Source organism: Hyperolius riggenbachi, chromosome 4 (genome assembly GCF_040937935.1).
Source record: "Hyperolius riggenbachi isolate aHypRig1 chromosome 4, aHypRig1.pri, whole genome shotgun sequence".
NCBI lineage: Eukaryota > Metazoa > Chordata > Amphibia > Anura > Hyperoliidae > Hyperolius > Hyperolius riggenbachi.
This window is the reverse complement of record NC_090649.1, coordinates 312,163,028-312,175,501: the sequence shown is the minus strand read 5'-3', so window position 1 is coordinate 312,175,501 and position 12,474 is coordinate 312,163,028. Positions and strand designations below refer to the sequence as shown.

The 12,474-nt window shown below is 45.4% G+C and overlaps 2 protein-coding genes across 5 annotated transcripts in view; one reads left to right on the top strand and one right to left on the bottom strand.

Moving 5' to 3' along the window:
• The window catches only part of ABRACL (ABRA C-terminal like), a 132,223-nt gene extending 131,038 nt beyond the window's left edge, over window positions 1–1,185 (bottom strand). The window contains exon 1 of the mRNA XM_068231684.1: window positions 1,164–1,185. The gene's annotated coding sequence lies outside the window, so the exon portion shown is untranslated. The remainder of the gene's footprint in view (window positions 1–1,163) is intronic.
• The window catches only part of REPS1 (RALBP1 associated Eps domain containing 1), a 150,464-nt gene that overhangs the window by 4,663 nt on the left and 133,327 nt on the right, over window positions 1–12,474 (top strand). The window lies entirely within an intron of this gene.

Sequence of the window (12,474 nt, the reverse complement as noted above, 5' to 3'; positions counted from 1 at the left end):
GGAAAGGCTGCAGTAAGACAGACCACATTAGAACAGGTATAGGAACTTATAGGATAGAAGAAATAAGGCTGAACATTTTGTTACAGAGTCTCTTTAAATAGACTCTGTATTAAAAAAAAAAAAAAGCCCTCTGGGGATACTTGCCTCGGGAGGGGGCAGCCTCGGTCCCAATGAGGCTTCCCACTCCTCTGTATCTTTGGGGAATCCAGCACTGTCTCCCCCGAAACCTACCCTGATAAGCAGAGATTTATTTACCTCTCCGTGATCCTGAGCAGGCGCACTAGCGGCTCTTCGCTCAGGCTAAGTGGAAATGACCGAGCCCGATCATATCAGCTCTACTGCGCAGATGCAAAGGACTTGCGCAAGGACTCGATCAATTGGGTTCGGCTATTTCCGCCTTAACCTGAAAGAATAGCAGGTAGTGCGCCTGTGCAGGATCGCGGTAGATAAATATTTACCTCGCGGCGATTCGGGGGGTCCCAGAAAAGCAACAGAGGACAGGGGAAGCCTTGTTAAGATCCAGAGGCTTCCACCTCCCGAGATAAGTATCCTCCAGAGGGTTTGTTTTTTTTAAATACAGATCCTCTTTAAACTGAACTGCACTGAGCCAAGAAGCAGAGAGAGGTGAGAAATGATCACTACTAAATTTTAATATAGAAGTACAGCAGCTATGCAGTGGCAGCTTTCAGAGCAGATAAACTGTACTTTGAGAACTTGTAATTTGTAAACAGGCAATTAGTAAATTAACAAGATAAATGTATCAAGATAATCATAAATAGGATATTTTTGGAGTGCCATAAACTTTTTGGTTCTAAGGTTTAAAGACCTGTTTTTGAAGATATCTATAATTCTTTCTGGCATATGTTGCCACACGAGCCATTTATGTAACTCCTATGCAAGAAATGTTGACCTATTGAACTTCATATAATTTCCCTGCTTATAAGAATGTATTTACCGCTGCACAAGTTGTATTTTTGATAAAGCACCAGTATATTCTGTGGTTCTGTACAAAGTAAGAAACAAACATGGGGTGCATAATAATACACCAATAAAATAAAAAAATACAGAATTGGTAATGATAGTGACAAAAGTAACCTGATGAATAAAATATGTAGCAAATTCCAAGATAGAAAAGGGTGAGAGCCCTGCCCTTGCAAGCTTACCTCTAATTGGCATCGGCGAAAATTAACCAACTGCAGAGAAACCAGGGCTGTGGAGTTGGTGGAAAAAAAACAAACTCCAACTCCTCAGATTAGGATTACTCCAACTCCGCTAATTTGCAAAATACAATCTTGTTGATTGACATAGTGGCCTCAATTCACGGAGCATTATCAAACACTTTATCAAACGTTTGATAATTTACCTCAAGGGTAAAATCTCATTTTAAATTCACTAAGGTGTTATATATTTATCGAATGTTTTACCGATAAAACGTTCAACAAATATATAACACCTTAGTGAGATTTTACCCATGAGGTAAATTATCAAACGTTTGATAAAGTATTTGATAAACGTTTGATAATGCTCCGTGAATTGAGGCCTATGTAACATAAAAGGCATTTCATCACTGCCAAAGCTTAGGAATTTAAAGCTATATTCAGGCCTCTTTTCCATTGACAGTTAAACTGTGTGCTCATCAAGCAGTTAGCAGGCAGCAGCAAGCAGTTGTGAGAGTGAGTTCAACAGTCTGTGGAAAAGAGGCCTAAGATGGCATCTGCTTTCAGGAACAAAAAGCTCCTGGCCAGGAAGTTGACACTAGACTATCATCCCTGCCTGTCATTGTCAACCTGAATGCCCTAGTATGTTGTCTGTATAATAAAATTCATGGAGTATCATATTAGCCAGGTTTAAACATGTAGCCCTGCCACCTTGCAAGAAAAAGCCTCTGCCTTCTCTATATCTGATATAGAAAAGGCAAGTGCCATTTTCTGCAAGGGGACTGATCTGTGCACCAGAACCCAGCTGATACGGGCTTCCAGTGAATCTTATTAAACAGTGTGTTGGAAAACTCCAACTTTTAGGGCCCTTTCATACTGGTGCGGTGCGGCATTTTACCGCAGCCTACCGCTAGGGCAATGAAAGTGTATGGGGAACTTCATATTTCCTGCGGTGTGCTGCGTTTGAAGTACCCTATACAACACAAGCCCATACCTACGTTACAGTGCAGCTCCTGCAGTGACATGCGGCGGACCAGAAGTTGTGTAAGTCTATTGCTACATGCGTGTTTTTAAATGGATTGCCGCAGTTTTGCGTGTCTAGCATGCGCGTAAGCGTATTTTAGCAATACACTTACACACACGTCATTGATTGGCCAATCTGTACATACAGGTGGCTGTGAAAATACGAATGGGAGCACGCACAGCGGCAATGGTGGCAATAGACCAGGGGTCCCCAAACGTTTTGGGTCGAGGCTGGGTCAACATACTTCAGACTGCTGGGGGGCCGGAGTATACATAAAATGATGTAGAAGTCTTTGCGGGCCAGACAGTGAAGCATACCCAGGTGACAACCTGCAGTCCAATTGGACAGCAGTGTCATCTGATGTGGAATTTGATTGGAAACCAGGGAATTACTGCTTTCTGGCTTCCATGTAGATTGGTGCTGCCAGCAGGGCTGTGGAGTCGGTCCAAAAATCCACCGACTCCAACTCCGACTCCTCAGTTTAGGATTCCACCGACTCCACGACTCCGACTCCTCTAATTTGCATATTACAATTTGTTGATTAAAAGTATGTAACATGAAATTCGTCTCTTAACTGCCAACGCTTAGGAATTTTACAAGACAACTGAAGTGAGAAGGATATGTAGACTACTATATTTATTCCCTTTAGACTAAAACTAGTCCTTGGTAAGAGTACTTGTAAAAGGTACAAACCGGAACAAAGAACATCTATCAGGCCCTAGGCAATGTCAGTGTGGGTACATGTAAGAATGATGTGCAGGTACTCTGCAGGGGAATGAGGAGATTCTTCCTCTATTACACATTCTTCATGCACAATCTGAACAAGGTTTATGGGTGACAGACAACACCTCTGTGTTCAATGTGCACAGCATTCTCAGTGGATTCCCTGCAGCTCTGTGGGGAGTGCATATGTAGAGTATAGTACTACTGTGTAACAAAGTAAACCTGAGACAGATGAAATTAAAGTTTTATACATACCTGGGGCTTCCTCCAGCCGCCTTCAGGATAATCAGTCCCTCTATGTCCTCCTCCACCACCTGGATCTTCTGCTATGGGTCCAGGTACTTGAGCCAGTCAGGCGTAGTGCGCATGCACACACTCCGCCACCAGGAGCGTACTACACCTGCGCAGCACTATTGCGCAGGTGCAGAATGTTCCTGGCTGTGGGAGCGGCATGCGGCCGGACAGCGCTGACTGGCTGAATTACCAGGACTCATAGCAGAAGATCTGGGTGGTGGAGGACAGTGAGGGACTGATTAGCCTGAAGGGGGCTGGAGGAAGCCCCAGGTATGTAAAAAAACTTTACTTTTCATCCGTCTCCGTTACCCTTTAATTTGTAGTCACCAAACCAAATTTTAATAACATATCAAATTATTTGATTTCATCAGCAAAGGGAGTGCATACATTTGCATAAATCAGCATCAATGCAGAATTATTTCCATATCGTTGACCATCTCTATTAGTGACACAGCTACACATCAGGCTTTATTCTTACAGCATAGATGTTATTTAGTATATATAAGAGATTCCTGTGTACACATCATATATACAGTCACAATCAGATATGTATATCTGACCTTAAAAATATGGGGACTGCTTTATTGAAGCAGCACAAGTAACTAATTTTGATTGGTTTATTTCATTTTTGTGGACTAAGCACAGCTATTACTGTATATATACTGTATATGTACATTATATTTAATGACTATTATCTGAGAAATAGAACATTTTATCATATTTTCTATTTTAATTACAGTTACAAATTCATTAGGAGTCGGTGCATTTTTTCCCGACTCCGACTCCAGGCACCCAAAATTGCCCGACTCCACGACTCCGACTCCACGACTCCGACTCCACAGCCCTGGCTGCCAGCACTGCTAGTCTATACGTGGACCACCAATATTTAAGAATGTAGCTGACCGCATCTATAAGTAATACATTTTGTGTGGTATGGGGCCGGTAAAAAAGCCTCAGGGGGCCACATTCGGCCTGCAGGTCTTAGTTTGAGGACCACTGCAATAGACTAATATCTACATCCCTGGGACTTCAGATGTAGATACACCGCTGCACGCAAACTGGTTAATTACAGTGTAAAAACATTTTTGGGTGGCTCCGGCTCCTTGACTCTACAGCAATGAGAGAAACTATAGTTCATAACCCTGTAGTGTAATCCCTAAAGCCTGTCAAATGCTGTGTGTCCTGTAGATACACTTTACATCTCTGTACACATGCAAGATAAAACTCCGAGGCAGCTGATAATGACCACCTCTGCCAAGAATCCAATGCGTGTACGGCAGCCAGCGATCCAACCTGGCAGATCACTTCAGCTAAGTGATGGGCAAGAGCAATGTTCTCCCCACTTACCTCACCGCTGCATGACACCACTCCTGATCACACTGCCAAGCCCCGCCTTCCCCTCCACGCATAGGAACATGACATGTCGCTAGCTTTCAGGCTAGCAATGCGTCTGTTAGCCTTGGTTCTGCAATGTTGCCCAAGGGATCCGGGTACTGATCCCCACCGGGGGACATGTATTTGGCATGTGTACGGGCCTTAAAGTGTACCTGAGATGGAGAAAAGTTCTTTTTTTTACTTACCTGGGGCTTCTTCAAGCCCCCTACAGCCTTACAGGTTTCTCGGCTTCCTCCTGGTCCCCTCCGTTGTGCCACTCAGCTAACTGACACTGGCACAGTTGCGTGTTACTGCACATGCACAGCCTCAGCCACTCACCTTCTTGATTGCGCTCCCCATAAGGCTATGGGGGAATGAAAGAAGCTCCAGGTAAGTAACCTAGAACTTGTTCCCGTCTCAGGTTTACTTTAAGAATGTCCATATACGTCCGCTCCCTCCCTAACAAGCTAGATTAACTCCGTCTTCTCAGCGACAAGAGGGAGCTCAGCAGCAATACCCCAATCCTGTTCTTCACAGAGACGTGGCTACATGATGACATCCCAGATAATGTCCTTCAGCTTCCCAACTTCAGCTTAATACGAGCGGACCGCAGCACCGCCCTCTCTGGTAAAAAGAAGGGCAGCGGTATCTGTTTTTACATCTGCCAATCATGGTGCCTCAACACATCGGTACTAGCCAAGAGTTGCTCTCCCGAGCTAGAACTTCTGATAGTCAACTGCAGGCCGATATACTCGCCCAGGAAGTTCTCCTTCTTTGTCCTCGTAGGAGTGTACATCCCTCCAGATGTCGATGTCAGACATGCCCTGCGAGACTTGAGCGACACCATCACACAGTGGGAGTCATCCCTTCCGGACTCGCTGTTCATCGTAATAGGCGACTTCAACAGATCCAATCTCTGTCATGAGCTGCCACGTTTACACCAGCATGTGGCCTGCCCCACCAGGGGCCAAAACACCCTCGACCACTGTTACAGTGCTGAAAGATGCCTACAAAGCCATACCACGGGCAGCACTGGGCTTCTCAGACCACTCTCTCGTCCACCTGATCCCCACCTACAGGAGGCGCCTGGAGTCATCGAAACCCACTCTCAAGTCTACCAAAGTGTGGTCGAGCTAGGCCAAACTCCAACTTCAGGCCTGTTTCGACTGCACTGACTAGAAGGCCTTGGAGGCTCCAAATATGGACGAGTGGTCAGACAACATCTCCTCATATATCAGCTTTTGTGAGGACTCCTGCATACCAACCAAGTCCTTCAAAGTCTACCCTAACAATAAACCGTGGTTCTCCAACAAACTACGGCAACTGAGGAGAAGCAAGGAAGCAGCGCATAAGGCCGGCAATCAGGAGAACTACAGGACAGCAAGGAACAACCTGAAGCGAGAACTAAGAGCCGCTTAGGAGTATAGGTTGAGACGCAACCTCCTTTCAAATGACCCACGAGCTGTCTGGAAAGGGCTTAAAGTTGTCACGAACTACAAGCCAACAACAACAGGCAACGCCAAGTGCCAAGCTAGCAGAGGACCTAAGCGGCTTCTACAGTAGGTTTTAATACCAGGCGGCAACAGCGGAGCCTGAGATAGCTACTGCCCACCCCACAGCCGATTATGTCCCAGACCTGACCCCACCACCTCCAGCTGTGTGTGAAGCTGACGTCCTCTTCCACCTGTCAAAACTGAATGCAAGGAAAGCCTCTGGGCCTGATGGTGTGTCACCAGCCTGCCTGAAAACATGCTCACAGCAGCTGGCTCCCATCCTGACCCCATCTTCACCAAATCCCTTCAGGAAGGCAAGGTCCCCGCGTGCTTCAAACAGTCTACTATCATTCCGGTCCCCAAAAAGCAGGGAAACTCCGAACTCAACAACTTCAGGCCTGTGGCCCTTACCTCCAACATCATGAAAACCTTTGAAAGAGTAGTCCTGTCCCACATTAAGCTTGACACCACCCCCCCCTACTGGATCCATTCCAGTTTGCATACAGAGCAAACAGATCCACCGATGACGCTATCAACATCTGTTTAGAGCTAGTAAACGATCACTTGGACAAATCGAGCACGTATGCCAGGATCCTTCTACTAGACTTCAGCTCGGCTTTTAACACCATCTGTCCCCGCATACTGCAGAGCAATCTGGTAGAACTGAATGTCCATCCCACCCTTTGCCTGTGGATCACTGACTTCCTGACTAGCAGGTCTCAAGTCGTGAAGCTGGGGGATGTCATCTCTCAACCAAGGGTAACAAACACGGGGGCCCCACAAGGCTGTGTCTTCTCACCAATTCTGTTCTCCCTCTACACAAACAGTAGATCCAGGGCAAACTCTGTCAAGGTCATCAAATTTGCGGATGACACCACCATCGTTGGCCTGGTGACCAACAGCGACGAACAGGACTACCGCCGGGAAGTCGATAGAATAATGCCAGTGGTGAGGTGATTAGTAGATTTTAGGAGGCATGCTCCAGCGCCCCCACCAATCTACATTGATGGCATCGAAGTTGAACGAATGGCCAGCGGTCGCCTCCTGGGAACCACAGTCTCAAATGACCTGACCTGGAAGGAAAACACCAACTTAACTCAGAAAAGCCCAGCAGAGGCTGTTCTTCCTCCGACAACTGAAGAAGTTCGGCATGGCCCAGGAACTGCTGATGAACTTCTACACTGCCAACATAGAGTCTGTCCTCTGCTCTTCGATCTTTTGGTGCGCTGGATCGTCCATCAGGGATAGATACAAACTTCAGAGGATCATTAGATCGCCGGAAAGGATTATTGGGAGACCACTCCCCTCACTTGACTGCCTCCATCTCTCCAGACTACGCTCCAGAGCACTGAGCATTGCCGGCGACCCCTCACACCCTGGTCACCGCTTCTTTATCCGGCTACCGTCAGGCCGCAGGTTTCGAGCCATCTGTGCCAAAACTTTGAGGCATAGTAACTCCTTTTTCCCCCTCTGCTGTCAACCTCCTGAACTCACTTGACTGAACTAGCGAACATAACTCTGTTGAATCTGGACACTGTTTACTGAATTCTAATTCCCACTTTGCACCCCTGTTTTTGTATTCACATTGGCACTATGGATTGTTTTGCACTCCTGTCTCTGCATGGTTGTGTTATTTTTATTTTTGTACTTCTTGTGTTTACTATGAGCAATTGTAAGGTGCCAAACCCAATTCCAGGCACGACCCAGTCGTGCTTGGCGAATAAATTCTTTCTGATTCTGATACATGGGGTCTTCATGGGGTTTGTATGTTCACCCCGTGTTTGCATGGGTTTCCTTTAGGCTTTCAAGTTTCCAACCACATCCTGAAAATCTACTAGTAATAGGAATACTTCTATAAGCAAATGCTTTGGTTGAGTTACCCTCCTGCTGATCGCATTAATCTTTCAGAAGATAATTACTTTTATCACTGTTAACGTTTTTAGTAAAGAACTTTCAATGTTAGCTGTGCTGACTCGCTGTGTAAACCTTTGCCGCTAAGGTTTTGTACACATGCTAGATGTTCTCAGCTGGCAATGCGGACTTTTGGATCTTTTCATCTGAGCGCTGGAGTCCATTGATTTCCTCCTTACCCTTCCCACTCTAAATTGTCATGTCTCCATAGCAACATAATGCATCTTTACCCTACACATTAGAAACAGGTCTCTACAGAATTTGGTTCCAAACTATCACCCAAGGGATCGAGGGGGGTGGGGGAGAATGGAGCAGGGATTCCAAGTTTTGCAGCGCTTTTCCACAGCAGAGACAACTTCCCTAACCTCCAGACACGGTCTTCTACACTTCCTGTAGCACCCAGTGGCATTCTTGCATCCATGTACGCGGCGGCTCCCGGCGTGTCGCGGTACACACATCAGGTCACATGCACGCTTTCAGAGCCGCACACTGAGGACGCAGGAAAGCTGCTGGGAGTTACAGGAAGTGTGGGAGATGGAGGACCGATAAGTCGCTTCTGCTGTGTAAAAGCTCTGCAAGGGGGGAGATAGGTTTTATTTTAGCGTCGGTTGCTTGACTTCTCAAGCAACCGGCAAAAACACATAGCCAGTATCGGGCAATTCCTGTCTTTGCCGCATAACAGGGATTCTAGTGTAATGGATATGTATACCGTATATTTTTGTGAGGTTTCTGTTCTTAAAAATACTCCAGGTTAAGCTAAATTTACCATTAATAAGGTAAGGATTATGTAAACACATGATTAGCTAAGCTTTCCTTCTTGGGTGGAGTCCTGGAAGCGACGCCAAGGCATATTATTGTGGAAGAGCTTGACTGGTAGCGTCTAAGGGCTCAGTGTATTACAAAATGTTTTTCATAACAGAAAGCAAAAATGACTTGCATGTGTGAATCATGATTGGTAGGTGCATTAAATGCTCAAAACCAGCTTTAAACTTCACAACCATGTCATTGTGAAACCCATAAGAATAGTTAAGTGACAAAAATCAAATGTTATAAAAATAAATGTACCTGAACCATGGATGCCTATTTTATTCAAATAAAAAGGTATTTTGATTTCTTATTTTCCAAGCAGTGGCAATAGATTGACAGCCCATAGGCCCATAGTGTTTTACTGGATAGAACTGTTAACTTGAATCGATTCTTTCAGAGAGAAATTGATCGTTCTGGAACTTTTTGAAACAGAGTGGAAATTTATGTGTATGGTCAGCTTAAAGGGAACCTTAAAGAGACTCTGTAACAAAAATTTCAGCCTTAATTCTTCTATCCTATAAGTTCCTTTGCCTGTTCTAATGTGCTCTGGCGTACTGCAGCCTTTCCTAATTGCACAGTGGCTGTGTTATCTGTTATATGATCTAATCTGTTTTCTTCTGTCTGCTCTGTCGGGGCAAAAGGCTGGAAAGTGTGGAATGTGCAGGGCTGCTTGTGATTGGATAGAAGCGATACACCCCCTCTGCAGGCCCCCTGCAGGCTCTGTATGACTCACACACTCTGCTTATGTGAGCCTATCACAAGCTGGTTAGTTTGTTTGTAAACACTGCCTAAAACTGTTAATTACAAGCCAGGATTGCAGCAGAGAGTGGCAGAAATAGCACAGAGGGGCCCAGGAGAACATAATGAATAGAATGGTATGCTTTTTGCTGTAAACATTTTAGAGTACAAAGCCCTAAAAATAACAAAAAAAAAACCCCTTCACTTGCCTGGGGCTTCCACCAGCCCCCGTCACCCAAGAATCATCCGGTTTCCCGCCGTAGCTCATTTTCGGCGAAGTGCGAGTCCTCAATTGCCGAAACGAAACACACCCCGGTCTTAATTTCCTTGGTTGCATAGTGGTCCCCCTGATGGCCTCCCTTGGTAGACTGGAAGTCTGGTCAACCCCCCCCCCCCCCCTGGTCATTCCTGCTGGTAGCGCCCCTGTGGAGATATATTGGGGTGCTGATGCTGTTAAGGATAATACAGTAATATATTTTCATTTTCCCATTTTTATATCTGCTGTGGTATGTCAAAGGTGTAGAGATGCAGGCTAGATTCATTGACTGTTCCTGTATTTGTGTGGGTGGGTCACTAGACCTACATTTGCATCTAAAGAGGTCTTCAGTGAATACGACCAGTCACCTATCACACAGGACATCCTGCTGCAATGTGAAAGCCTTAATCAATTGTCACCTGTAACCTGGGGAGATTGGAAGTGAAGGAAGTCTTTTGTTTTGTGTGTGTGCTATAGTACCCTTTTCATGTATGTGGATCTCTGGAAATCCCATTTATGTCTGAGAACGGAGACAGGAAAACGCCTTAATCAAGTTTTCACCTGGAGTTGAAAGCCTAACTTCACAATCTTTGATGTATAGTAGACTTTTACCTGGGAAATCAAATTATGTCTGAGGATGTTATTAAATCCCCTTGTTGCCCTCATGATCCCCACCCCCCCTCCCAGTAGCCCAATGGTGTAGTAGTGGCTATACTGGGTGAGTTGGTGCCATCATTTGCGTTGCTGTCCTTTCTTCTATCACAGTGCAGCAGCAGCTACTCATCCCTGGGTGAAAGTACAGCTTAATTGTCAGACGCGGCTAGGGAGGTATCCATGTGCCAGCAGCTGGTGAGAAAATAGTCCCCCACCTGCCTATTGCTGCTTCAAGACTTGGGGTGGGGGGGGGGGGGGGGGGGGGTTGGAAGCTTGCAGGGACTTTGAAGGGGGTGTGGGTTTTTGAATCATATATGTATATATGATATATATATAATTACATACCATATGTATGATATACATAATATAGGCAGCAGGCCATATGTATAAAAATATAAATGGCCTGCTGGAGGGAAGGCGAGAGATAGAAGTCTGAATCCAGTTCTGCATGGGGGTGTTAGATACAGCCTATGTGCCATAGTGTGCCCACCTCTAGCTGAGGGCCCGTTTCCACTAAGTACGAATTTGCATTTGCAGTTTTTGCATTAAAAATTAAACCAATCGATGTCTATAAAATTTCTATTAAATGCGAATTTTCGCATGCGGTGCAGAAAAAAGGTTGTGGTTTTACATGGCTGAAAAGACCATATATTCTGAACCTCTGCTCAGCAAGGTTAGATGGCACTATGCATTAGCAACATAATGTTATTTAGGCTTGTACACAGGAGGTCAAGTGAAGCACTTTTTTAGAATACTTTTTTAACTCATTCTTTATTTGTGAAGTATACTGTTGTGGTTTTTTTTTTTTTTTTTTTGTTATGCTCTGCAAAGGTACATGCAGAAGCAATTTGGTCCTTGGTATTGTCAGGGACTTACCTCCGGGATCCAGCGATGCGGCCATCTCTGCCGAGAGTCAGCCGCATCCTGGCACTTCCAGGTTGGCTCAGATCTCTCACGCGCACGACAATCCTCGCGTCCTTAGCAACGGGATTGCGCATGCGTGCTTGGAGGCGGACGCGGCCGATTAGACGCATGTCTTACATTGCTAGGAGATGCAGGATTTAGTGTCAGCTGATGTTTAGGCAGGGCTATGTATATGGTCAGCTGAGCATCTATCAGCTGACCCATAGGCAGGGATGATATCTACTTGGGTGTTTGGATGTGTGGCCAGCCACTGGGTGTTTGCTGTATAAAAGGCTGCTCAGTGCATTCACTCATTGCCTGTGATGGCTTTAGCTGTGTGCTACTTGCTGGGTGCTATTATTGTATTGGATCTTGCCTGTGTACCGACCTTTGCATGAATTCGACTACTCCTTGATTGCTGCCTGTATTTACCTTTGCTTGGATAACGACTACTCTGATTGCTGCCTGGACCGACGTTAGCCTGAACACCGACCTTGTTGATTGCCGGCTGGATTGACCTTGGGATTGCCTTGACCTTGCCTTTTACTTACTCCTTTTGTACCTCGCATATCTGACCTTCTGTGTAGGACCCTAGACTGTTACTGGACTTGCTATTATCTGTGAATCTTGTTTGGCCTGAAAGTTTATTCGCTCACCTTGCATTCAGCTTCTATACCTTGCACATCAAAGGCCTGGGTGTAACCGAAGTCAGGCAGGTGTTGTCTCTCACCGCCTGTTCAAGCGGGGACGCGCCACACAAGGTGAAGACTGAGGGTAGATTGGGGCATAGGAGCTGATTTGTGAGTGGATACTCTGATAGGCCTTACAGGTAGCTTCTGATCTTCAGCACAGTTTGGCTCCATGTGTAGTCTAATAAACATTATACAACACTAAACAAAATAGTCACCCAGCAACTACTTGTCTCACAACTTTCTGAGATAGAAAAGATCTTGTGCAAATATGTCAGGCGAACACCACCAAACCTCCAGTTATACATACTATGAAGACGTGAGGAAAAGACCATTTCAAAGTTTTAAAATCACTCTGGTCCTTACTGTTATCACTACTCCTTCCTTAAAAATGATGGGTAAAATAGAAAGCCTAGCTGAATAGGAGTGCTCTTTTTAGTAGACCCTTATT